This window comes from Bombus flavifrons, chromosome 13, assembly GCF_040668555.2.
Source record: "Bombus flavifrons isolate JBK064 chromosome 13, iyBomFlav1_principal, whole genome shotgun sequence".
Classification (NCBI taxonomy): Eukaryota; Metazoa; Arthropoda; class Insecta; order Hymenoptera; family Apidae; genus Bombus; species Bombus flavifrons.
Genome location: NC_138454.1, coordinates 1,490,236 through 1,518,010, shown reverse-complemented (window position 1 = coordinate 1,518,010; position 27,775 = coordinate 1,490,236). Strand labels below are relative to the sequence as shown.

Below are 27,775 nucleotides of genomic sequence, written 5' to 3'. Positions count from 1 at the left end.
ATACAATCTTCGAAAAGTTCTTTATAAACATATAAATATTACGATTTGTACGGTTTGAATCGTAGGAAGTTTAATATGTAAATAAAGATTTTATAAAAAGATGGCAGAAAATATTAAAGACATTGCTACAAATGCCTTTGCTTGTATATATATGAAATTACGCATATAATTTAATATTATAAGCTCACGATCAGCATTACACCTGTCAATTTTGTGTGTTTAAAAATTTTGTTGTTTCAAATCATTTATATATTTGTTAAGAATTCTTCAAAGACTCTATACGTATGATAGAAAAAACTAAAACTTTAAGAAACGACGATTGGTGGAATAAATTTTGGAAAAATATTTGTTTTTGACAATTTCTCACATTCCCGATATAGATCGCAAAGAACATTACAATTTTTAACTTAACTTCTTTCCTGTATTTTATATAGTTTCTTAAATATTTACGAGACTGTAGTTTCCAATAGGAAACAAAAAATTTTTCATTATTAACATCACGGAATCTACATTTTTGCAAAGCTTCAATTTTTTTTTTAATTACCAAGTTGTCAAACTTCCCCTTTTCAGTTAATTTGATTTCTACCGCATTAAAAATATCTTTCGACGATTGTCATTATATCAATATTTCTTTAGTGATTTAAATTATTATTGAGCCTTTTGATACGGCACGTTCGTCGCTTTTGGGTTCTTTAGAAATATTGTGAGCGATTAATTTAAAGATAATCTTCGAAAGCAGAGGTCTGATTGTTCGATTATCTTGAACGAGAAGGGGCCAACTTTGATCATTAAATTTTTTCCAATAGCTGTGGGATATAAGAAAATGTTGTGTCATGGTTTAAGTAATGACGGAACTTTTCTAGCATTTTTCAAGAGCACAGTCGGTTTGCGATTTACGGTTACTTCGACAAGTTTGTACTTCACAGTTAGTTTAATATTATACAATAAGAAAATGTTACTTGTATTTTCAAGATAAAGGACAATTTTCAACTTTCTCAGCAATTTCTTGAATTACACAAATTGATTAATTCTACGGTTTCTAAGTTTCTCAGTTTTGATACCAACGTTACGCTATTGAAGTTCAACTTTTCAGAAATCAAACGATTTATTTTGATTGATTAGTTTGCCTTCTGCACGATTCATACGTACGAACGCATTTATAATATACGTAAGCGCTTGTAACATCAAAATTTTCATTAAGTTTGCCGTCTTGAAAAAATCCGTATGAAAAATGTAACTTGAATTGTACCATTGGTTATCCTTGCGAGTAATCCACGTTAGCGAAACTACTCGTGTGACACGGTCAACATTGACGGATTTATCGGAAAGACTTTTGGATGAAAACAGTCTAGCTCAACGATTACGTGAGAAACATCGCAAACTTTGCCTTCACTGTCGTAAGATTTCAATATTTCAAGGGTGTCTAGAATTCGTTTTTTTGGGGGGGGGGGGGAATTTTTATGATAGTTTAAAATATTTGTTTGAGAAAAATACGCGAAAGGACTCCATTTTTGAAACATTGAACGAATTGTTAATTTACGAGAAACGTACGTTATTATTTTCTATCTAATCTAATATCTTAACTTCATATCGATTTTTGTCAAATAATACAGTGTAATCTTCAATTTTTCCACCATATATCTTATTTACATCTTATCTAGAATTTGTGACAAAATTCCACCATAGTAATGCGCAAATCCCCTAAACAGCGAGTTGTACTGTACAACGCTCGTAATACTCGGGACGTGGCTTTCCGGACGATTTTCTACCATTCACATCCCCTGCATACTACCTCTCCTATTATTCTATTCAGCCTCGTTGCATATTACAGATCATTTATATGCATATATGGAGCCACAGCAGCGTACTGGCTTGCACCAGCTTTCCACCTCTAAAAACCGGCCACTGTTATTCTCGTTTTCATTATAACGTTTGCTACCGAACACTTAACGCCACTATTCCCATATTCATTGCAAAGTCTGGCACTTACCCAAGCGAAACATTAGGGTTAACGACTCAAGATAGAGGCATTGTCGCCTGATCTAACGATCAAAGAACGAGTACACCTTTTTCCGCCTCGTGTAATTACTAAAAAATTCTAGATATCATATTTCGAATCGCTCTTAAAACACAACGCAAAAATTGATGCAGACGTAACATGCATTTCTTTTCTTTCAAACGTTTAGTTTCTACACTTTGAAATTGAAACACTTTTATCTTCTCCTTCTTGAAATTGCTACTTGGAAATTATGTAATTAGACCAACGAGAATATTTTTATTTACACTAATTCACGAAGGTATATATACACTTACCTTAGAAAACTTTCATGTCCATATCGTATGAGTTATATAAAACATTTTGAATATATTCTTTCATTATAATGTTTTCTGCTGTGCAACTAGCCCCATAATTCCCATATTTACCGCGAAGTCTGGCTGCTAGCCAAGCGAAACGTATAGGCTAACGACTCATTCTAAAGGCATTCTAGAAACATTGTCGCTAGATTTACCGAGTAAGGAACGAGTATCGTACCTAGCCTAGTACGAATATACAGACTGATGCCTTCCCTAGAGATTCGAAGAGGAGAAAATTATCGATCACGTCATGTGTGAAGTTTTGCGGAATTTGAAGATTCAAATTTTATAGGATGCCTGTAGTATAATATACAAAAAGTTATAAAATATCCAAAGTGAGTCATAATTTTCAATAGGCGACACGTATTACTATGTGTTTCATTTCTTCAAACTTTTTCATAGAAAACAAAACTTCTAAAGTATACAATGTAGCAAGCCATTATCACCTTTGGTGTCGCAATAATGTCCGACCAGCGGAAAAGAAGCTTCTTCCAGAGTCTCACCCTGTATAATAGCTAAAAAATTCGAGCAATCATCCTTGGAATCGCCTTCGAAACGCGCAGCTCCAAAGGTTAACTCGTTCACTGTCGCGTAAGCGTGAAATACGTCCGGTCGTTGGCTCTCGGGTAATTAGTCGATGCGACCTTTTACACCAGCGTGAAAAATAAGACGCCTATGGATTAATTGCGAACGTTAGAGCGATGGTAAGCGATGGTATTTAGCCCGGAAGGACGAGAGAAGGAAGAGAGGTCGACGTGTCGGCGAAGCTAACGTTGCAGCATGGTTAACGATATAACAGTCGAGCAACTTTATAATGGGATACAGAAAGCTATAGCGCGGCGTTGTTGGGTGGCCACGTATCTACAGCTCGGGGCCACCACAACCAACAAATGAGACTCGTCGTGGTGATGCAAGTATTTTCCGATAGTTTACCCGCTGTGTATCGCACGATGGAAAGAGAGAGACCATGGAGGATCGCAAATTGTAGGCTAGAACGAAACGAGAATCGGAATAACAGAATGGACACGAAGAAACACAAAAAACAAGAGGGAACGGGAAGGGCAAGGAAAATTAATATTGTGCTTTACCTGGTGTCTATATATATACCTGTTTATTTTTATTATTCCACTTTAATTGTATAATTGCTGTCGATATAAGACCACGTAAGAAAGTTTCATTTTTCGAATTGCGACACTATACCATAAGTAGCAAATTGTTCTTGGCTATCTATTGTTCAACATAATGTAAACACTTGTGTATATCGCAATTAATTTATTACTATACGGTGTATAATATACGTACTGCCGATTATCCACTCTTGATTTATCATATTTTTGTTGGGATGAAAACGATCGACCAACAGAAAAATCATTGATACACTCCTTGGTCATTAGTTTTCGCCTGATTAAATGTACTTTTTATAAATATACACACGCGTACTCTTTATAATCAGTCGATAAATAATTAGTATATATTTTTGAATTAACTGTTCATTCGTTTATCTGACCAGAGGTTCGGTCCCATAAAGAACGGTTAAGCTACAATCTATACTACTTATAATTACTTATATATAATAATTTACATATAATAAATAATATTAATGTATTGTAATTTGTTACTATGCATCGCCAATACGTGTCAATACATACATACATACATATAATATGTATACATACAATAACAATACAAAACTTATAATACAAACAATACGTATATACGATACAAAATCCATCACAGATTTATTGCCATTGGAAAGGTGTTTTCCGACAATTTGTCCAGTGTATTTTGTACGATGAATCGAGGGATACGACGGAAGGGTAGAAACTACTAAAAATACCGACTTGAGTCGAGAGTCGAATAAGAGGATAGACACGAAAGAACAGAAACGAAAAGGAAAATGAAAGAAAAGAAGCGGGAAAGAGAGAGGTGAGTAGGCATAAAAAGTAAGACAGACTGAGGAGATGTCCAAGGCCTGGAGCGGTTTGCTTCCAACGAGGCAGCCGAAACGGGAACGTAGAGCAGACGTTGACTCGTCAGGGATGGATTCCAGGGGTTGAAGGAGAAAATGGAGAAATTCGGATTGAGGAGAACGGTGAGGATTTTTCGTGAAAGTGAGAAGTAGCTAGGGATGCGAACGAAATTGGAAAATGCAGACGGGTCGAGGTTGGCGCTTGCATCGGCTACAATAAAAGGGCTGTTGCATACCACGCTACGTGCATTGTGATATGCGTATACGATACGTGTCCGACAATATGGTACTCATGCGCTATAGTAGTTTAAGCTGCGGTTATTTGTAACCAGAACAATTACAAATTAATACTTTTTCGTCGTTCCGAATCGAACTCAATAACCCAAGTAATTTACCTTATATCAATTGCTGAAATCTGATTATGACCAATTTTGAAGCGATCAATATTTAAAAAAAACAGATTATTTCAGTCGTTATTGATAGCGCGATAGAAATTTGATCGAAACTTCCTTTTTAAAATTTTGTTGATGACCAGTAAGCATCGCGGAAGGTGAAAAATTTGTTTCGTTACCTACTTCTGTACAACAAACGCTTGTATCTATCTTGTACCTTGTTTCTGACTCGATGTAATCTTCAAATTTCACAATACGGCGAGGAAACAAAAGCGGCGATAGATTCACGGACACGTAGTTGCGAAAGTATAACAGAGGGACGATAGAGGTGTAGGTTCAAATTCACGGTTCAACAGAGTGTTTAATTGGGCTACAATGAATCACAAAGTTTGTTCGATCGCGGTTTCGCGTTGCATGCAAACCGGTCCCAATTCGCCGCCATCCATTCGACTGGTTATCGATTCGGGCACCGAGTCTTTGCGGCCGATTGCAAAGATATACGAGTCCGACTTCGTATTAAGCTTAGATACCTTATCCGTATCCGATGGAATTCATTAATCTTGATCTTTCCGTTGATAATAGCGAATCCACTCTCTCCTCTGCCGTTTTAACGAGATTTACTTCGTCGTGGTGCACCGTGCGCCGCGATATGTGTATAGTGTATTGTTTTTACGCTGCTGCGGAATGGATACAGTTAACCCATTAGAAGTAAACATTCTACCGAGGCAATGTTTCATTCGCAATTTCGTTCCAGGTAATTTATATTACTGAGTTCTGTTTTTTTAACATTGTGTTCGTGAAAGGTGCTTTCAGAATTTGTATTTTCGCAATTAGTAAAATTACGTAGGTGTTTCGAATTGCGAAACTCATAAATATTAGAAAATTACCGTAAAAAGGATGGAGCATAGATTATCTAACAAGACTTTAATTTTATTTTTATAGATCTTATATACTGCATACTCTCTTCTCGAAAAAGTTAATACTTTTTTCTCGCTACTTCTCGCTATCATCTGGGTCCTGCCATTTTGTCAATTTTTTCTTTAAAGAAATTCTGTAGACTGTAAAGTATCTACTATTTTAATACATTTGAAGTGAATTTTATTATACGTGTTGGTTTATTAAAGAAACGAGTGATAAAATTGTAATAGTCAGTGTATATTAAAATCAATTTAAATACAAGTACAGAGATAGTGTATGCCGGTCGTAATCGTCGCTCGCTCAATGCTGCTTTTCAAATCTACGCTCGCTATTCGACTGTCTGACTCGATAATTACTCGCTATAATGATTCGCTATAATGACGCGCTATACTGACTGCCCTAGAGAGCATGTTCGTCTATTTGTATCGACCGGTGGTATTATAAAAAGTTCGAATGTAATTCCGGTTGACAATTACAAATAACGGCGATAATGTCTTCGTTTACCTTTGAACCTAGCAAACCAAAACAACGTTGGCAGTCCAAGGTACAACAATATGAATCTCTCCGATTCGAATCTTCCGTTGATTCACGTGCCGCTATACATTTTTTTACCTCGTTAACACAATACGTAAATTACTTTGCTTACATTCTTCAATAATATTTCAATTAAAATTCTTATTTATATATAAATTTTCATAAATTTACCATTCAGTCCTTAGTGCAACAATGCTTCGAACATGGTGACAATTCGTTCAACTGATTATCAGATACGCGTTCTATATATTTCTGTTGCTCGCTGAAATATATATTCTATCAGCGAGGTAATGTTCCAATTACATCATTTAATCGCTGCGTTTAGTTTCGATTTTCACGTTCATCGCGTCGTACGCGTTTCTGAAGCTCTTTCTAATCTAAAAGAAAGAGCTAAAACCGTGTATTTGTTCTTTGTCGTTGAGAATCCTTTTGGTGTCCTTCACAATATGAATTACGTTCGGGGGAAGAAAGAAAAAGAGAAGAAAGAGGACGAAACAGAATACGAGTATACTTTGTATGGAAGACCGAGAACGAAGTTCCAGAGTAGTTCCTTGTTTGTAATACAAACGTATGAATATCACCACGCGGTTGTGAAATACGCTTGCTTGTTGCATGAAAGAAACCGTACAAAACGTATTTATACGCCGCTACAGAACAATCGCAATAATCCCAGTGCACGTGTCTCTTTTCTCGTACTGTATACAATTTCGAACAGAAATATGCGCACGTCGTTACGATCCCCCCCAGGAAAGTTGAAAAGAGCAGCTATCCAGATATGTGTGGCTTTACTTATCTTTGTTAATTCGAAATCGTTTGTACTATAAAAGTTTCGAGGACTGAACTGCATCGGATTCTTTTGTTCGTATCAGAAGCAACAATTCGTGTTTCCTGCTTGCATATTCAAGTTCAAAAATCACTTCTTTTTTTCTTTCTTAACGTTACAGTATAATTTTTCCTTCTGTGGATAAAATTACCGTGTCGTAATGGAAAAGGGAGATAGAGGAGCAGGAGAGGAGAGATAGAAAAATTATGATTCGCCGTGTTGAATTTTGCTAGGGTTGTGATTTTCGTACTTTAATTTTATGAATGTGTAAATATTGTTGCGACAATCTGATCTTTTATCAAAGGTGACTGTAGTCGTCCAATGTTCAGCGATCGCTATACGCCGAAGATGATTCTAGACGCACAAAGTACAGAGTTCTTGTGTACTTGATTAGAGTCATCGAACGTTGAGACCTACGTAGAAATTTATTGAAATGACTGATTATTTCGAAATTTCTATTCTATTTGAAGATTTTATTACATATTCTCATGCCGGCCCCGTACGGCTATGTGACCGAACAAGTTGCCATTAAGGGGTATTCTAATCTAGAGGCATGAATTTCGGGCGATTTTTGAAACTCTGTACAAACGAAACAAAAAATATTTTTGCTATCCTTTTTTTAGCATTTGTTTATTGATATTTTAAGATTACGTAAAAAATTCACCGAAAAAACTAAAAATTCACAAAGTTGTGAGCTGGCAAAGTGGGTGGTGTCAAAAAAAGGGTGTCCTGGCGTGCATGATTTCAACCCTTCTGGTTATCTGAAACAAAAAATCATAGCGGATTCTTAATTAGTATAGATGCCACTATAGCATGAACCTTGGAAAAGTCAAAACAACATTTTTTCACAAAATGGCGGCCGTTTGAAGGAAAGTTTCTTGTTTCGCATGTTTTTTTTAACAATTCCGAATGTTTAAAAAATGGTAAAATTAAAAATTTTGATCTGAGCGTGGTTCAGGCGATAGAGGAATGTATAAAGAATATTCGTACCAAATTTCAAATAAACCGGTTCATTAGAACTTGAGATATCGTGCACGCCAACTCAAAAAAAGTAGTTTCGAGAAAAACGCGTTTAAAGTTTTGAGGCAAGTTTCCGGTAATTTTACTCATAGAATGGTACAGCATACTTACATATTTTTAATCGACGATTCCTGCTCCATACAAGAAACCTTCCTCTACTTCAAAATGCTTATTCTCCGAAGTTCTTTCATGGAGACGAGCAGTCCTGGCTTCCTTTGATGCCTCTGAAGCTCGGAGTTCAGAGCGCTCGATGCGAACTTCGTCTCGCCTGACTGCGAACGCATGAGCTTCTGGGCCAATCGTGATTCCCATGACACTTAAGATTTTTAATATGGGTATAAAACCTTCATTAAAAATACATACTGCGAGGAAAGTGGAAATTTGAATTGTCTGCGTTCCTGCGTCGATGTGCTTCGGAGCAAAAGTGCATATTAACGAATTTAACGATTCGTTATTATTTTTGATTTCAGAACCCAAACATCGTCCCAATAAAGTATCAGTTGATAAGCTTTCATAAATTGGTTTTATTACTTTTAAAACGTCGTCATTTAGAGGAGAACTTTCATGGTCAAATTCGTCAATAGTGCCGTCGGCCACAGCTTTTTGCCACTTGCACCAACTAGATGAATCAGGTGGACAATTCGTGTGTTGAGGATTCTTGTTGGTTGAGATTTTATGATAGTAGGTTGCCCACACATCTCTCTTCATGTCTTCAACTGAATCTGGATTTCGACGAATTGCCAAGCCATAGTATAAAGATAATTTATTGATAACCTCATCAGTGAGTTTACCAGCGCCTTTGCCGCCAATACCTTTATTATCCTTTTTTGCTTTACGCAACCGTGCACCCATACGCTTTTGAACATGCCCAACACACTCCTTTTTTTCTATTATCGGGTCATCATCTTAGGGGTTAATATGAAGAATGCCTTTGAAAGTTTTTGAGTCACCATCTCCAATGTATCGGACATATTTAGCATTATGCTTGGCTTCCGACCTTTCAAACATTTCAACAATTGCGTCAATCTCCATTTTTCCGGCGCTTCCTTTATGATTTATGGTACAAGATTCCTCATGCTCTTCATACCAATCTTCATAAACCTTGATGTCATAATTTTTTTTGTGTTTCCTTGGCAAAAACTAGATTTTACTATGGTATCAACAACTTTTTTACTGTATTTACCAACGAGCGTAATAACACCAGAGAATTGAATCTTCTTCTTTTCCAGGTTCCATCGCCGGAAACAGTCAAATGGTTGGGATTAGCTGTAGGATCAGACTCTAATATTAATTCCTTTTCTTCTTGTATGACTTTTGAAATAATTTGATCGTAAACTGCTGAAGCGGCCACGTATAAATTGTTAAGACAGCTATAATATGCGTCAATGGTCAAGCCTTGGCAAATGTCCATCATACTACAAAATATGTTGATACCTTCTCTTCCAACTCCTAACAATCTCATAGCTACTACAAGTCTACGATTCACTTGAAATGCTTTATTGATAAAAGGCGATGATTGAATATACCGTACTTCCTCACACTCGCATTGTATAGCAATTTTAAACCCTAACCCACGAGCAGCTGTATGAGAAAACTTAATATCTTTCTTACATGTAGAACACAGAATTAACGATGAAAGTGTGGTAAAAACAGAGAAAAATTCTGAAATACAATAGCCGTAATTGTTATTAATTAAAACTACTTCATCTTGCGAACTTTTCAATTTCGTTGCAGATGCACTAGTGAAACTGGTTTCTTCTTCTACGGTGAATTGGTTACCGAAAAATCTTCTCTTCTTTGGTCTGCATGCCCATTTAGAGCTGAATTTTGAAAGTTTTTTATCCATTTTACTTTAAAATCTCAATATATAAAACAACTTTTACTTTAAATATTTATAAAACGTTGCCAGAGTTAGTACGTACACGTTTCTTGAAGGCTGGCTCAAAACTAGCTTGAAATAAATATTAAGACGAAAAGATTCCGACAAAATACGTTTCTATGGCCTTGAATTAAAAATACCTTAAAAAAGGAATAAAATACAGTAAAGATTTTATGAGGGTTTTCATACGTAGGTACTCGAGCAGCGTCTACCGTCTATTGCTCATTTGTCCCGGTCGGATCGGAGCAGATGCCGCGTCATAAAAATGGCTGTAACGCATAAAATAATTGAAATTTTGAAAAATTCTTTTAAGCGCATATTCTTGAATGTCTAAACTTTGGAAATATGAAAAAAAAATTTTCGATTTTTTCAAATTTCTAGACTAGAATACCCCCTTAATTAGTGAACTCATAATTGGTGAATGTTGGTAAAGCGTTACGACATTAAAATGCATAATTATTTCAGCACAAATCGCATTCGATTTCTCCAATCTCATCTGTTATTATTGGGCCTAGCTAGAAATTCGCCGAACGTGTTATATAAGAAAAATACTCAGCATATAATCGGAAGAATTTGAAATTAATAGAAAATTATAATTTGATGCAAATAATAAAAAAAATCCGACGTAGAGTGGCGATCTCGACGTTTAAAGAATAATTCTGAACAGAATCTCCGAGAGAATATAAAGGAATAAATAAATGAATTAAAAACGAAGTATTTTCGAGTATCGAAAAGATTTCTTCATCGCTAGGAACAGAGTAGAATAAATTGACTGAATAAATTTGAACCAGACATTGCAAGCGCATTTATTAATATTTCTAGAGTTCTACTTCTCCAGTTACATCAAAGATATGTTATTCGTTATGGAAGAATAATCGAGATTATTTACTTATTCATATACAAATACGAATACGAGTTCATTTTCCTTTATCAATGAATATTATTTAACCAGGACAACATTACGATTAGAACTACAAACAACCACGATATAAAATTCGTACTAAAAAACATCAAAGTGAAAAGCATATAAAAAGATATACAATTCGAAAAAGCAACCTTTCCATAAATTTTACAAGTCCATTCAAACCTCTAAAAATGCACTGTTGTGAAACTGCAACATTTCTTTGAAAAATCCCGAATTGTTTATTTCGACGATTCCAGCGATTCCAGTATTAAAACAAATAATAATTATTTCGTCACAAATCGTATTCGATTTCAGCGATCTCGCTGGTCGTTACTGGGTCACGTATTCGGGATCCAGTTTGGAATTCGCGTTAGCTATAAATACGGCAAACGATAAGCACACTCGTAATTCGTTATCGGCCGCTGCCGATGCTATTTCAGCAAAGGTTTCGAAAGATTTGGGCGCACCTTCTATCTCGATGACATTGGAACGCAGGGTTATCGTCAAATGAGGCACGGGCGCGGATACATTTGGCGTACTTCCGCAACACGTTGCCAGTACGATGGAAATAATACCGGACATTTTTCCCCAGCGACGCGACATCGATGAACCAATTTTTTTCACGTGCGCCGTGTAAAATACGACAGAGGGCTGCGCGCAGACCCGGATATTGGAATTTTCGGTGGTTGTCCCACGCTGACCGGCCAACAACCATGAAAGCACAGTAGATAGAGATGCGACGAACCGCGTGATCTGGCCTGGTGCTTCACTAGATCGAAACCTCCTCGTAAATGATCGCTGGTCCGCTCTATGTACATAGACCGCTTCTGCGAGATTTCAGGCTAGCTCGTAATTGATGATTGCAGAAGTAATATGTGATACGGCTTTGTTGAATTTTTAATTTTGTTGAAAAAAGTGTAATTCAATATGTAACACTCTTAAAAGGAGAAAAACAGTTTATTAAGCCTGAGGTGTATGTGTTGTCCGTGATACTTGTAGCTGCTGGCTGTAGATGTCGCTGCTGGGGTACTGCTATTTTTCTTCTAATTTAGATGTGTGGAAGAAAAATAGGACTACGAGCGCCGGGATTCGAACCCGGGTCCCGAACGTTCGTAACCTAAGGCGCTAACCACTGCTTTTTTTTAATAACGTTTATTTACAATCAAGATACATATTAATACATTTGGGTATTCACAATAAACTATGAATTTGATAATATGTGTTAGGCAAAAGTACCGATACGCGACGGTACGACATAGCCATACTATATTATGCGTCGGCGCTTTACATTTTTTGTGTTAAAATCTAATCTTTGGATTTAAGCCGCTGGGGAGCGGAGCTTTTGTGTAATTTTGTTTTTGGTTGATTTTTCTGTTCTAAAAACTTGGTCGCAAAACAGGACGCTTCGGTAGTCTATTTTTTGGGTGCTGTATAACTTTGGGGAGAGGCGGGATGATAGGGAGAGGGCGGAGAGGGGGATGTCAAATAGGTTTATTTACAATATTTACAAATATTTACAGTTTACACCTGTGTTATACGGTGTCAGAGTTGAGTTCTGTCGGTTTAATGGTTTGCTCTCTTGTTTTATTATGGATTTGGAATCCACCAATATTTCTTTGTATTTTTTCTGTGTTTGTCTTTAGTGTCTTTCAGAGGGAGGGCCATGTTGTATCTCCACCTAGTGTCTGCGGTTTGTCCGTGTAAGGGCGCTAACCACTGCGTTACCGTCGTCCTGTAGAAGTTAGTGTCGAGTGGGCGTATTTGTTGTCAAGTGCCGCCACAAGCCGAAAGATTTTGTTTCAAAAGTTTAAGAATAAAGAAGAATATTATATATTGTTATATATAACATTATATATTATATAAGGATAAAAAAAGCAAATCTTTTTCAAGGAAATCTCATCGTTTAAATTAAGTTTTGGTAATATGTGATTTACAAGGTAAATCTTATTCTTTCGCTTATCTTCTCCCTATTTCTTCCTGTAATATATTTCATGGCACATAGATGCAGGTCATAGTATTCCCAATAGAACAGATCGAATTACACGCTTAATTTCCGAGTCAGCCATCGGCGCTCTTACACTAGTATGCATGGAAAAGTTGGCTCGAGCGTAGCTGGCGTAATTACAGGGCAGACGGTGGGATATGCGTAGAACCGCCGAGTGTCCATCGTATTTTAACGGTCGACGGACTGTTTTAATATTATATTATTAAAAAATGGAGCGTTGGAAATCCTCCTTTTATTGTTTCTTCTTTGACGTGGAAATTCATGGGGAAATTGGTAATTATTGGTGAAACCAGGTATGCGTCCGTTTGGATTGACGCCAGTTCTTTGCTTTGTTCAAGGCAATTTCTCTCCTTAGATAAATAAAGGAGCAAATTAGCATCGTTTGAGTATCAAACTCTTTAATAAATACTGAGTTCCGATTCAAACATCATTCAGAGATCTTCACTTTCTATTATTTCATTTCTGTGCACTTTCGTCGATTTAAATATGACAGGTATGACGTTTCACATTTTTCGTGTCGTTATTTAATAAGATTTGTAACTAACGAATAAGTCAAAATTATCTACTATTTTCTTCCTTCATTCCAAGTAACTTTCATCCAATAATGATTTAAAGTTTCCAGTTCAAATCTTATTTATAGGTAACTCGAAAAATTGACGTGTTGCTCAACGATCTCAGATGACATTTCAAATTGTCATTTACATTTATTCTCGCGCAATTTATCTCTCTTACGCTGTACACGCACTATTCCGAGGAATAGAGAATACGATTAAGAAAGGGAGCTTCGAGATCTTAATTCCAACGTCAAACTTCGTTTCGTCGGTGCCATGGATAACGTTCTAGCTGCTTCTTCTAGATAATCCTTGGCAAAAGTCGAACGTCGACAAGATCGTTGCTAAGCAGTTTAGAGGGAGAAGTTCTCAGTACAGACGAGTTGCAGTTGTTCTCAAAGATCATGACCCGTTTTATCTCCATTCGTGTTTATCTTGTGACTTTCGCGCGCTCCTTCTTTATTTCGTTTGTTATCCACCGGCGAACATCGAACAGTGGCGAAAATCAACTATTGGGGCATTAGCATTACAGGAAACCCGAAAATCCACCGATTCTGAGAATATTGTAGCAACGTCCTGAAGGATGCGCCAAATTTCTGTGTGCAAAAAGCTTTCATAAAGCGAAACGATGAAATTCGCGGCTTCTTCTTCACGATCGTCTCCATTCTGTTTGCGACTATCGTCGCGATTTTAACCCGGAAACGGTTCGATCAGCCACGATTCTATCGTTCCCCTTTTGTCAACTCGCTCACTTGCATGCCATTTTGTTTGCACTTTTATAGAGAAGTATCACCTCACGATGGTCGAGAAAAGGTTTCCTAGGAAAATGGGTTTATTCGTTGAGATTTAAGAAGATGCGATTTTATGTTTACGATGAAAAGCTTATACATATAAAGAAGCTGGTTCTTTTTATTACTGAAAAAGGGAGAACTCCGCGTGAGGTGTTAATATCATAAAATTGTAAATTATATGAATGTGCATATACTTTGTGCGCGGCTTCATTTTTGGACTTGTTATAACTTCATTCGTCATCGACTTCGTATTGGGTCTTTTCTGACGCTTCAATTTGTTTTTCGCTCTTCAAAGTCGGGACACGTCCGACACGTATTTCACTGCAACGGAACAGCCGCACCCAATGTAGCAGTAATAAATATATTATTGGAAGAACTACGAGTATAACGTTACGCTGATCCATCCACATCGTCGTGCTTCAAACGTTAATTAAATTTGCCACGGATGTCTCTAATCTTTGTCGGCGACAAAAGAATTAGTGGCAAAGTAATCGATTATAATAAAACAAATGCTCTTATAGTATCGTACTTATTTCTGTACTATTGCACTACATCGTAGTATATTTCGTATCTTAGTAAAAGTACATAATGGTATATATCGTGTAAATATATAAACCAGTATATATCGTATCGTTGCAAAATGACAAATTGCGTCATCGATAATGGCTATCGGTAACCAAAACCAATTTCCGGTTACCAATATCGGTTACCAATGATCAAAAAATATCCTCATCACCTATAATGGTAATTTGTAACTAACATCAATTTCCATCGATAATGGTCACAGGTAAGCAAAAAATGTATTGTATAATGGCTATTCCTACCGAAAATCACTTAAACCAAGATATTACTTCTTATACGATAACTTTTTTAATTTGGAGAAGTGTTTAGGCAAGTACTCTCTATCGTTCACTTGATTACCTATCTTTGCGATCGTGTTGGATCTATTAGTCCAACCCAATAACCAATCTCATGCGCATTCCTTTGGTTAACCATCTTTTCATCTCTGTATTATACGCGTGGTTACTTGACGATACCTCCGCATCTTTTACTATATAGCGTCCATCAAATCCATAATGTAATGCGCTTCGTTTCAAAAATTTAATTCGTGCGATTAATAAACCATCGATAAATATTTACGTGGTGCAATGGACGAAAAGGAGGTGGAAGCGACCCTCGTTCTGAAGTGATCGCCACTTGGCGTCGAACTCGTGCTTCATTACCAGTGAATTCAGTGCCGGAGGCTTAATCCACGTCTGAGCAGCTTTTTATCGAACGATCGCAAGGCTTTTTTGTACCACGCCGTCGGGTGGCCTGAAAGGATCGTTGAATATCGTTATTAATGAGAGTAATTAGGAGGCTAATTTGTATTGGATTCAGGGTGCAGTTCCATTCCCGAGTTTGTAAACCGTACACTCTCTCCACTGTCGTATCGTAAAAGAGTTAATTGCGGTTTTATTGGATCATCGGATCTTGCGCGTTCATTACATGGATTTAGACGACGTATCAGTTTTATTAGGGTCTTTTACTCGGGGCTTATTGGTCAACGAGGTTTATTAAATTTTCAGGCTCCTTTTTATAATTTCTCCGATATTTCATTGAAAGAAAAGATTCGGGAAAGCTTTCCTCTTGTATCGAATTTTTTTTAACCAGCGTCAAAAATGATTTTTTATTCCTTATTAATAAAAAAAACGCATCTTTTCTGGATGATTTCGTATAAGCGACATAACGCACTGAAATCTGAGACTTTTATCGAAAACAAATACATATATCATTTGGTTAATTGCTATCTTACAACTCATTCTACTGAGTGATAGCAAGAGAGCTTTTCAATTATTTTGAAAGAGTTTCTAGAAAGTAATGGCATATTTCGCGTACGTTCTTAATCGATCACAAGCTATATGAATCGCGTAACGGGTTAACCTACCATTGAAAATGTATTACAATAAAGTAGTTCAGCATCGATATTCGATAGACCAAAGGTTTCGCTTCCACGTCATCTATTTGGTATTCAACATTCATGGCGTTATTACTTCCATATTCGTTTCCTGAGAATCTATTACACAAAATCATCGTTTCTGTTCTCCTTCCCACTTCGTATTCTTTCCTTAGCTTTCCGAAAAAAATTCCAAATTCTTGACATTCGAAAAAGGGGATTTGAAACTTTCTGTCGCAGAATTTAATCGATTTGACTATTGGTTAATCGGTATTAGGCCATTACACGACGAATCAATCGCTATTGTACTCGGTGTTTTCGATTTTGTCCATTTTCAACTATGTTGTTATCTATGCGAAGATAGAGGATTAACCCATTAGCTTTCTTATCCGAGAAATTCTCCTGTACGCGTCAGTCCGCGTGCTTTAAATTTCATTGTTCGATTCATGGATTTACAGTGATCTTTTTATTCTTATGTTTATTACATACAATTCTTCAAAATGTAACATTCCATGGAAAGTTTTATTACATATCTGTAATATTTAAAGGAAAAACGAAGTGATTTGGATTCGAAGTTGGTGTGACATCGATTTTCACACTGAAATGCGCTTAAACAATAACACAACTCATTACGAAGAATTATTAAAATTTGTGTAACATATGTTTTAACATCTATTGTTAAACTGCAGCTCTGTTACACTTATTTTGTGCAAAAATGTACAATATGTCAAAACGTAGAAGAATATTCAAACTGAAATGCTTATTATAATCTCGAACTATCAATGGATCAAGCCATCATTTTATTTTGGTTTCGAAATTATTTGATAGATATAAAACCTCGAAATTTCGCCAATTTTGTTCCATTCTCGCGAGAAACTTCCATCTTCGTAACTATCCAATTGCGAAACTTGGTGGTAAAATTCGTCAAAAACGATAGACTTAGACGGTAGAGACTTAATAATAATTGCACTATGCTTTTTCTTTTCAACTTGACGAGGTATTTTTCGTAAAACGTAGATTCCTTTGGGGACAGGTTCTTGTTCTTCGTTTTCCAAAGCGACTCGTCTCCTTTCATCAGACAACTCCCGGAAAGCGAGGGCTTCGGCTTGTCGACGCAACAAGTTTCGAGCAACTTCCGTTTCACCGCGCCCACGATGAAAAGGAAAACGACCGACAGACACTACTTTACACCCGGTTAAACTCATTCAATCGGGCTCGAGGAGATTCGCGATCCTCTGAATGCGGTAGGTCCACGCTTGTAAACAACCAAGGGAATGATGATCTCTAGAAACGCGAATTAAACTTTGTCTCGTGCTATGCAGTAGCAGCTTGGATTTTCTTAAAAGTATTCTAAGTAGAGAGACACTTCCACGTTCGTCGCTTAAGTCTGTCCCTCGATTTTTAAATTGAATTTATCCCCTTGATATTGGATCGATATAACGGTAAAAAATCAATCTAACGAAACGATATATAGTTGACGTATAAATTTACAATTTTTTCATCGATAATAAAACATAGAAATATCTATACATTTAAATACAAGATTATTCAAATTATTGCAATAAAATTACAGAAGTATACTATTTCTTTTACGTTCGTTAATTTCTAGGTTTTAAATAAACGCGAGAAACTGCAATCAATTACAATTTTTATTCTTGTACGAAAACTGTTCATTCATAATTTTCATCTAACGCTATTTCCTCTTTTTTATTTCCGGCCTCCGTGAACGTAGCGATACCTGTACGTAATTATGTTGCAAGAACGTACATAAAAAGAAATCACGCTGAGAAAGAAATTCTGTGTATTTTTGCACCTCTGAATTTCTCGTAAATGGATAAACTTTCGCAAACAGATAATACAAATTTACAGTAATCCTCAATACTCTTCTGAATTCGTATAGTCACTAACATGTAACTGTGTCACAAGCTCTCACGCAAAAACAAATCCCATCGTGAAAGCAATTTTTGTGTATATTTTGTACCTCTAAACTTCCCATAAATGCACGAACCTCCTGAGATAGATAATAAAAATTCATAATAATTCTCAACGCCTTTCTCGCCTCAGGATAAATAATACGAAATTATGCTACAACGTTGTGCACAAGTAAGGACGTTAACAGAAATGCACGAATCCTACGTGGCTCATTCTGTCGGATACGTGCATCCAGCTTGAGAGTCCACTTTGCCGCGTGAAACGCAAAAAGAAACCCCGTCGAAACAGAACGAGCCAGATGGATAAAAAGTTGCCGGGTTTAATGGCCGGTCGGGGCTCTCGCAGCGCGAGCAACGACAGTGGCTGTCGACTGCTTAACATGGATCGATAGTCGGTTTCGGAGTCTCTGCAGCAGCGGTTACTTTCTCCCGTGTCGGTCAGCGTGCAATTAATCACGTTGACGTTCGTTCGACTTCTATGGACGCGACCGGTACTTTCTGTGAAAACGTTGTCAAGTCTTTTAAGTTGGGAAAATATATCGTCACTGCTCCACCAACGAGCATGCATCAGCAAGAACAGCGATTTGTTAGATCCTTTTTTGCCCCTGTCCAAACGACCTGTACGGACAGAAACGTTGTTATCATGCTGTATCGCTACTTGAATTTAGTTAAATTGGCCAACAAAAATTTCAACGATCTATTTTTAAGATGCATACAGTGGCTGCAAAAAATATTTGCACAATATTGTTTTTATTACATATAACACTTGCATATTAATTAATTAAGTCCTCGTATATTAAATTTTATATCATTCAGTTAGGAGTACTTTTATACGACTACACAGATTTTATGCTATGAAAATGAAATGTGAAGCCTGGTAAAAACTCGTTTCACTAGATAATAAGAGAATCCGCATATACATTTCGTGGTCACTGTACGATATACTTATTTTAGTAATTACGAAGCTTAGTAGAAATGATTTTCTAAACATGCTATTACAAATAAGCATTCTTATATAACATCATTGAATTTATTTCAGTGTCATCTATAATATTACTTTTCGTTCTTCTTTGATTAAGATTTCATGATTTGAAATAAAGCGTTAATAGCATATATGGCAGTATATACATAGGTCCTCCGTGTCGCTATATGACACCTTGTTAATGTCTCTGCCTCATCTTACTAGTGTCATACTCTTCTAGTCACAGATTGGTCTCTTCCCGTAATTAAAAATCTATTAGTCAAGCGAAGGATTACATTTGAGCTTGGGGCGGATGTTCTCTCCGGATCGGCTACGTCATCCTTTCTCTTCACACCTCTTATATAAACTCTTATCTCGTACTCTTCTATTCTTTTTGCACTTCCTTCTTCCACAACTCTCGTTAGTAAAATTAATCGGTGTTCCCTGCTTCCATTTTCAAATTACTTACCAGCAAAATCTTCCATCTGGAATGTGGCTCTACTTTAACATACGTAGTGTGACGTGTTTCTAAAGTCGTGAAAATATTTCCGTATATGATTTAAGTTCGTGACTTTTTTTTGCATCTATTAACGTTTCACTGTTTGGGTCACATCAATTGACGTACTGAAAGCTTACGTTACGTATCAGGAAAATTCAATTCACATTTGATGCAAAATATTCACATTGCGATATTCTAAAATTGCAGTAGTCAAAAATAGTCAAAAATTAAAATATTCAAATTGCAACTGTGAAAACTGTAAATATACGCTTTGCGATGCTTAAGAATTGAAATATTTACCTTGCAATATTTCTAAATTGAAATGTTCACGTTGTAATATTGTGAAATTGGAATATTCATACTGGAATATCGTGAAACTGACATGTCCAGATTGTAATATTGAAAATTTTTAATATTCACTTGGAAATGTCTAAAAATTCAAATATTTATATTACTATGTTGTAGAATTGGAATACTTACATTAGAATGTCGTAAAATTGAAATATCCACATTGCAACTTTGTAAATTTTAAATATTCATTTTGCAATGAGTTGAATTTGAAATATTCACATTCCAATATTTTAGAATTGAAACGATTACGCAATGTTCCGTTTTGAAATCGAAATATGCACAATGTACTGTTTTAAAATTAAAATATTTACACTGCGATACTTAAAAATTGATGCATTCGCATTGCAACAATATTTTTAAACAACAATATATTTGAAAGGCCAATTGCTTTATCGTCAAAGTATTAAGGTCTCCTGTTCTAACGTGAAGAAAAATTGGTACTTTGCGACAGCTACCGAGTCAGCATGATGCAAGTTCGTGAGGATTCCAATCGTGTAAACCTGGCGCATTGGCAAACGTAGTCGTCGTCGGTTTATACGTACGTGGGTCGAAGATAAAATTTTATCGGCCGATAAATCGACAGAGACGCGCCAGGGAACGCATGCTACGCAGAAATCTAAGAATCGAATCGCGGAACAGTCGTTTCTAATTTATTTTTTCTGAAGGAAAATAGCTTACGGGGATCATCCGAACGATGTTACAGCTCTGAAGCACGTGAACTTTCTCTTTTCTTTTCATTCATACATTTTTTCTTATGACGTAAATTAAAAGTCAGACGTTGTTCAACTTCACATAAAATTTGTACGACGAATTTCGTACGACTTTCAAGATTTTCAATTCAGCAGAAAGTTTTCTTTTATATTCGGGTATCTTCTTGGAAAAACATGTCGTTTTTTTTATCGTCGAGGACTCTAACGTTGGAAAGTTTCAGGTTCGAACGAGCTTGAAATTTTTCAAACGCAAGCAAACTTTGACACGCTGCAAGAGAAACTTGAAATATCCAGGAACGGGAACCCCCGTCTGTATTCTCATGTTACGTAAATTCGAATTTTAGTTTTCAGCCTCGCGTTAGCACTGTTTTCTTTGTTTCGCTGTTTTCCTTTATTGTTTTACAGTACAGTGAGACTTCTGCATGTACAGGCGGTTGGTTACAAGTTGCCTCTGTAGATAGTACAAAACATTACATTCGTATATTACGTAAGGATGTACGTTGTATTTGTCTATGACATATATATAATATAATCTATAAATTATAACAAAGCTGATAATAAAATAAGATCAAGGCTTCCGTATTCAGCAAAAAGTAACAGAAGAAATAATAACAAATAATTAGGAGGGTTCCTCGTCTACCTCGAATTGCCACAAGTAATAATAAGAAAATTATGTCAATATTTGTAGGCTCCTTCTTGGATATTTGTTATGTTGTATTTAATCTTTTTCTTCTTATGCTAATGTAATGATACGGTTACAGCTTACTACAGCTTATGTGACGAGATGAATTGAGATGAATGACATATGCAAATGTTGTAATATAACGTTACTGTGCTAAGCTATTATTAATCTTCTGACCACACGTCAGGAGACTACTAACTGTCCACCGCTGGAATTGTAAATTTGAAATTTTCTTTTAAAATAAAAATTGTAATTGATTATCCATTTTTTATTTTGATTTGGAAGCTGGGAACTAACAATTACAATACATAAATAGGATTACTAATATAGTGATGCAGAAATAAGGTAAGATAGTGAACTTTCGCACGTTCGCGGGGAGACGCGATCTCGAAGAAACGCGCCAACGGGAGTCGTAAATTCCCGTTACGATTTGAATAATCGACACCACGAATCGTTCGATCTCTTATTTCTTGTGTGATAATAAGGATAGTCGATTGAAGATAACACTGATATTAACAGGTTATTATATATTTTGACTTATCCAACAACTTCAGTGTATACAAGATTGCGTATGCGAAGTGACAACTACGAACGAGTACGACCTGAGATACCTTTCGTGTTGACGATGATGATTAATGTGTTCGGCTTGTAGGTTCTTGCTGGACTTCTGACTCTTGATGTTCCTTGCACTGGCCTTTGATTGGTTCTTAACTTAGACTGACTGAGATTTTGACTGAATATAGACTAGAGCGCAAGGAAAAGAAGTAGAGTTGACCCTCCTGATGAAATAGACTGGATGTAAGTGACAGTTCTGTAAATCCGAGAACAAGTCTAGAGGGTTGAAGTGTTTAAGACACGATATAAACTCTATGTAAAACTCGATGTAAACTCGATGTAAAACTCGATATAGACTTGGTGTAAAACTGACTTGTCGCTCCTATGTTATTACGGAAGAAAGCTCGGTGTGAGTGTGCCCTTTGAACGGAGAACGCGGATTCGTTGTTCACACTTTTCATTAGGAAAGTGAGGGTAACGATCCGCGATGCCGATTGGTTATGATCCACGTTAGTGCCTGAAGGTATGAGGAGGAAGCCTCCTACCAACGTGGCTCGTGGGTGACCTTGTTCATGGGAAAAACCAGCTTTTTTGTTAGACAAATATTCCTTGATGGTTAGACACTCAAGGACGTCGCACGGACCATTTCACGCGACGTAACAGATAGTATTAAACAAACAAAATAATTAAATTGCGATGTATGAATTTGACTTGTAAATTATATGATGTGTGGACGATCAATCGTAGAATTTTCTGTTCAATTTCTTCCAACCATAATTATAACAGTTTCATTGTATCCTCTTATATTCTTCGCAAGTGAGAAATATGCTTTTTAGAAACAGAAGAACGTAGATGAAAAGATTAGCTAAATTGCTGGACACTTTATATCTTAATTTTGTTGTATCGAATGGTGAATGTATTTTTGAACTCATTTGAATAATTCGAACTGCACGAAACATGTGATAGCAGAGCACAATTTCGCACAACCACTAGCCGGTTTCGTAATTCTATCGATCAGTTAGTAGCACGATGATATTTCTCGACGAAGTACGTGTAGTAGTTCAATAGTAACTAGGTATCAAGATTGACGTGTCAATTTATTGCGCCCGCGATACATGACGTGAACGTCAAAACAATTATCTGCGTTGAAATATATAGAACACCTGACAAAATTAAACAGTTTAATCTGTATGAGAGTTGCGAATTCTCATCTACCGTAAATGCAATTCGTCGTGATCGCGTTTCCAGTTATCACTAGAAAATTCATACAGTCTCGTGTTATACTACATGCCTGGGGGAAAAGCTAATCGTTTCAAACATTCGTTTATTCTTCAATAAACTAATTTTTCTTATCTTATTTATACTTCATAAGACTTCTTTTGAATTAGTAATCTACTTTAATTAAACGGAAGTGAGTTATTTATTGATTCAATATTATATTATTATTATGTAAACTATAACTACATTTAGCGTACGTTATAGGGTTAGAATAACTATTCCTAAAATAAGAAAAGATATATTAAGCAAAGTAAAGTCTGATACATGGTAAAGTATTATTATTATTATTATTATATTATTATATCTGTTGGTTAATTTATAAAAAATTTCCTATTATTTCGGGTAATTTAACCTATTGTCAATCTTCATAGTTAATATATTTCAATTCTGTCTCATTATGGACCCATTAAAATTTCGAAACATTTTACGTAACGCATAAAATATGGTAAGTGTTCAAATACTTTTGTGAGCCTGCGTATAAGGAATTAATGATTACAATTATGGGCGAATATTGATCGTGTATTAAAGGTAAAGTAACGAGTTACTGGAAGGTTCATGTAATTTGCAGACTTGTTTCAAATTTTACCAATTTAATTATAACAGTAAAGTTTCACAACGATGTCAATGAAATTTCGAAATGTCGCTTATGACGCGCGTAATATATTTCTAATATATTTTCTACCTACGATCGTTCCAATATTTTCATCAGCCACTGTGTATCGCGCGTTAAAGCCAGAATGAGCTTTCAGCGAAATTATTCGAACTCGCGATCGAGAACAAGAACGAGGCCACGCGTGCCATCGTCTGAGCATCTCGAAGCGTAAGAACGACCAGAAACAATGGTCCATCGTCGCCGGCGTCGATATCATCGCGAGTTCATCGAGAAATGCGACACGATCATGGGACGAGAAATAATCGTGATGTTGGTTGCCGTGTTCGGCACTGTGGACATTCTGAAGAGGAGGAAGTAGGGCGTGACGTTGGATAGCGATGGACTGATTTTCCACCGAAAATCGCGGTCGACCCGATTCCGAACCCGTCACAGGGCCGAATCGTTGTGCAATATTCAGCCGCGCCTTGTAGCGTTGCTCACTGCCGCGGGATAACGCGCGACTGTAACGAACCCTTCGCAATTAATGCGCGGTAATGTGACTTGTTGCGACAATAAATCATTCCTCTTGGCCGCGCGGATAATTCTGGCTCGTGCCCGGGGAAAGAGAGAGAGAGAGAGAGAGAGAGAGAGAGAACCGGTCCGTGTCGCACGCTGAAATCTACATTGCTGTCTCGTTCGAAAACGGACTGTTTGCTAAATGAAAAATATCGCCGGCGAACGCGATATGACTTTATGACGAGATAATTGGAGTGGAAGTGGAATTTTCAACCACCGATTGCGCTGCGGCGACGCGACTAGTCTGCTTTTACATCGGGATTGATACAATTCTTTCTTTCTTTTTTTTTTTTTTTTTAATCTAATTCTGATCAAAAACGCACAATTTTTGTTTTTAGCGAAATTGTTTCTTGGCTATATAACGATGTAGATTTACCGACGAAAGTAAAGAAACATTATGATCGCTTGGAAAATGTATATTTTTGATCTTCTAAGATACACCGGGTGAAATTAAAAATCGTATAAAAAGATAATAATCTATACGGGAAATTACAATATGTTTTTCTTCGATTATACTTGAGTAAGATCTACAATTAATATTTGATTGGTTGAGCAAAATAAAACTTTGCGACAAAAGTTAAAAGAAACATATTTTGTTTGAATTTTATAACTGCTTTTAACAAAAACTAAATAAAGAATGATCTAATAAAAGCTTGGTTAATCCTTGGTTTTCATGACTGCATAACATTTGCGTGCCACTGATTCAATTAGTCGACCACAACACGCAGTCGATATTTTATACTATATTTCTGTAATGTTTTACATCAACTTCCTCTTATTTGTAAAAGATTTATCTCCTAATTGACCTCTAGCGTGATTCCATGAATATTCAATTAAATTCAAGTCAGAAGATCGACTTGGTCACTTAATTATATTAACATTTTGTTCCAGAAGAAATGTCTTAATTAATTTAGAGGAACGTTTCGAGCTATTATCGTATCGAAACGACCACTCTGTTGGCATTTTTTCGTTTGCAAATGGCAACATATGACTTCGCAGAATATCGCGATAAACAAATCTGTCCATAGTTTCTTTTATTTATACTAGCAGAATGGGAGAAACAATATCACACTGTTATCGCCAAATTTCGCTGTTCGTTTTAGGTACTTAACATTAAAACTTGTATATTTGTGCATGGACTATTATCTCTATGGTATTTTTACTTCCAACCAATGTACCTCAGGAGATAGAAAATATACAGTAATTTTCAAGCGATCATTACGTTTTCCAGTAACTTTTGTCAGTAACTGTATGTATATATTTTTGTAATTCTATTGCTATATTTTAAGTTTCCAGTACAATAAGATGCAAAGCACAAGATAGGAAATGGAAGAAAATAAGCATTTCTATAAGTACAGAAACGTGTTTGCTAGTACAAGAAATGTGTTAAAACTGATCGATTGTGTATTTTCGACAATTAGGTGTCTTATAGACGTTAAGAGGGTAATGAAAACAACGTGAATTCACGATTAAGATGCGAAAAATGGACTCCGTTTATATTTTTCATGAGCTTGAAAATGTATCAAATATATTTCAAATAAAACTTTTTAATTTGACTTTGGTCTCTGATCTTATCCGAGGCAACCATATAGTCAGTACTTTACGTTCTCCGTAGTTAAAATTTCCTATCCAGCATTCTTTCATTCTTCAAATATGTGTTTCTTCAGTTGTTGAAATATTTGAAGATCCAGTTTTTTAATCTTTTAAGTAAAGCCATGCTTGTATTTTTAAGTAAAACACGTTTATAATCGAAACTGAATACTAGGAGTAATGTAAGTACATACGAGCCAGAGCAAAGCGCATATATCCTGGATTTGGAGCGTTAGTAACCAAAGATTTGAGCTCGCGTGCAGTTGGGATATATTAGTTTAGATATGAAATTAGAACTGCTGTAGCGGGAATAGCATGGATTTGAAACAGAAACATGCCAGGGAAATACGATGGCAATTCTGTAAGAAATACTTGGGTACTACAAAATATTTGACTTTGTGGCACGTTGAGGAGGTGGATCGTTTAATAATATATCACCTTTTGTAAAATTAAAGAGATCAAGGGTAAAATAAGACAGATACGTTGAGAAACTGAATGATTTTAAAAGGAACTTTTGTAACTAAATATGCAATAGAATGTCATTCCGTTTGTGGTTTTTACTACGCTACAGTGACGTTTGCCTGCGAAGAGAAACAAAACGGATGACATTCAAGACTGGGTTCTATATCACGACGGTAGTATCTAAAATGTTTCTAAAAGACACGTCATGAAAAATTCAAGCATGTCCAGTCATTTAAGAAAATCGTATTTTTTATTCAGCACAATCTGGAAGTTCCCATGAAGAGCATCTAAATTCGTATATAAAATGAGGAGGAATTTTAAATCACGTTCATTTGGCACATTAGATCGAAAAGCCAAGAGAAGCTCGACGAGTTTTTTAACGTCGCGTCGTTTAAGAATTACGATCGTTAAAGGAACGCCATAAAGGGATGAAAATTCCGAGGCAATTATATCTCAACGGTAACAAGGTTCCATTCGAAATTTAATTGGCTTTTCGAATTTACTTAAGATGAAATAACCAACGAAGGAAAACGTGCTTGCTCTTTTATTTTCTTTAAACACGGCCGTCGTTGGATCGATACTCGGTCAAAGACTCTTTTCTTCCTTTCTTTCTGTTTCTTTTCTTTACCCTTTCCTTTCTTTTTAACTTCATTAAGAACTCCGCGCATGTAAATGATTTCTCATCGATGGTGAAAGTACTCTTGATAATTTTTACAGATTCTTTTTAATAATATTGCTTGGCTACCTATTCGCGGCATAAATTCATTCGATATTCTGGTTTGCTATGAGTAAATGTAATCGACATAGTTTTCTTATCGCCATATTGCAATCTTTATTCTATAAAATGAATCATTCATCGATTCTACAAGCTGGACAGCTCCTGCATAATAATTTATCAAACAGTAATGGTAATGAATTTAGAAATTACAAACTGTAGCTTCTAGAAATTAAATGACGAATATTATTAGTACGTCTTACAAAATAATTGTTGTGTATTACGAATTAATTGATTGAAGAAAGTTTGTTTATGATTAATAGATATAATAACGTATAATAAAAACTGAATGTTGAAATGTAATGTAATTTTTGTTTTAATAAAACTCCATTTTTTAGAAAATCGAATTATTCGTTCTAATTTAATTTTCTTGTGAGTGTACTTCCCACTTATTCTTTCACGAAGAGAAATACTTTCTCAGCTGCAGAGTGTTTCGAAATTAATAAAAGTAACTTAAAACACCATAAAGAAATTTTTACGCTAAAGGAGAAAACAATTTCTTACCTAATTCAAAATAAAGATACGGTACTTAAACAGCGAAAGCAACCCCCTTTAGTCGTCTTATTGAACGTATTAATGAAACCCTTCTCGTTCAAATAAACTTATTCTTTTATCAAATAATTAATATGTGAGGAAACAGTAACGGGAGGAAGATGTTTGTTCTCGCTTTTCGAAGCAGAAGCATCGCAGTTCTCCTTGATGGATCAATATCCGGTTAAGCGACTAGCTTTGTTTC

General features: G+C 36.0%; 1 protein-coding gene, 1 long non-coding RNA gene and 1 pseudogene across 6 annotated transcripts in view; 1 reads left to right on the top strand and 2 right to left on the bottom strand.

Annotated features, from left to right (window-relative positions):
- Positions 1-27,775, top strand: part of LOC138185893 (pikachurin) — a 288,876-nt gene that overhangs the window by 25,793 nt on the left and 235,308 nt on the right. The window lies entirely within an intron of this gene.
- The window catches only part of LOC138185912 (uncharacterized), a 184,003-nt gene that overhangs the window by 9,293 nt on the left and 146,935 nt on the right, over positions 1-27,775 (bottom strand). The window lies entirely within an intron of this gene.
- Positions 7,581-9,576, bottom strand: LOC138185904 (uncharacterized; annotated as a pseudogene).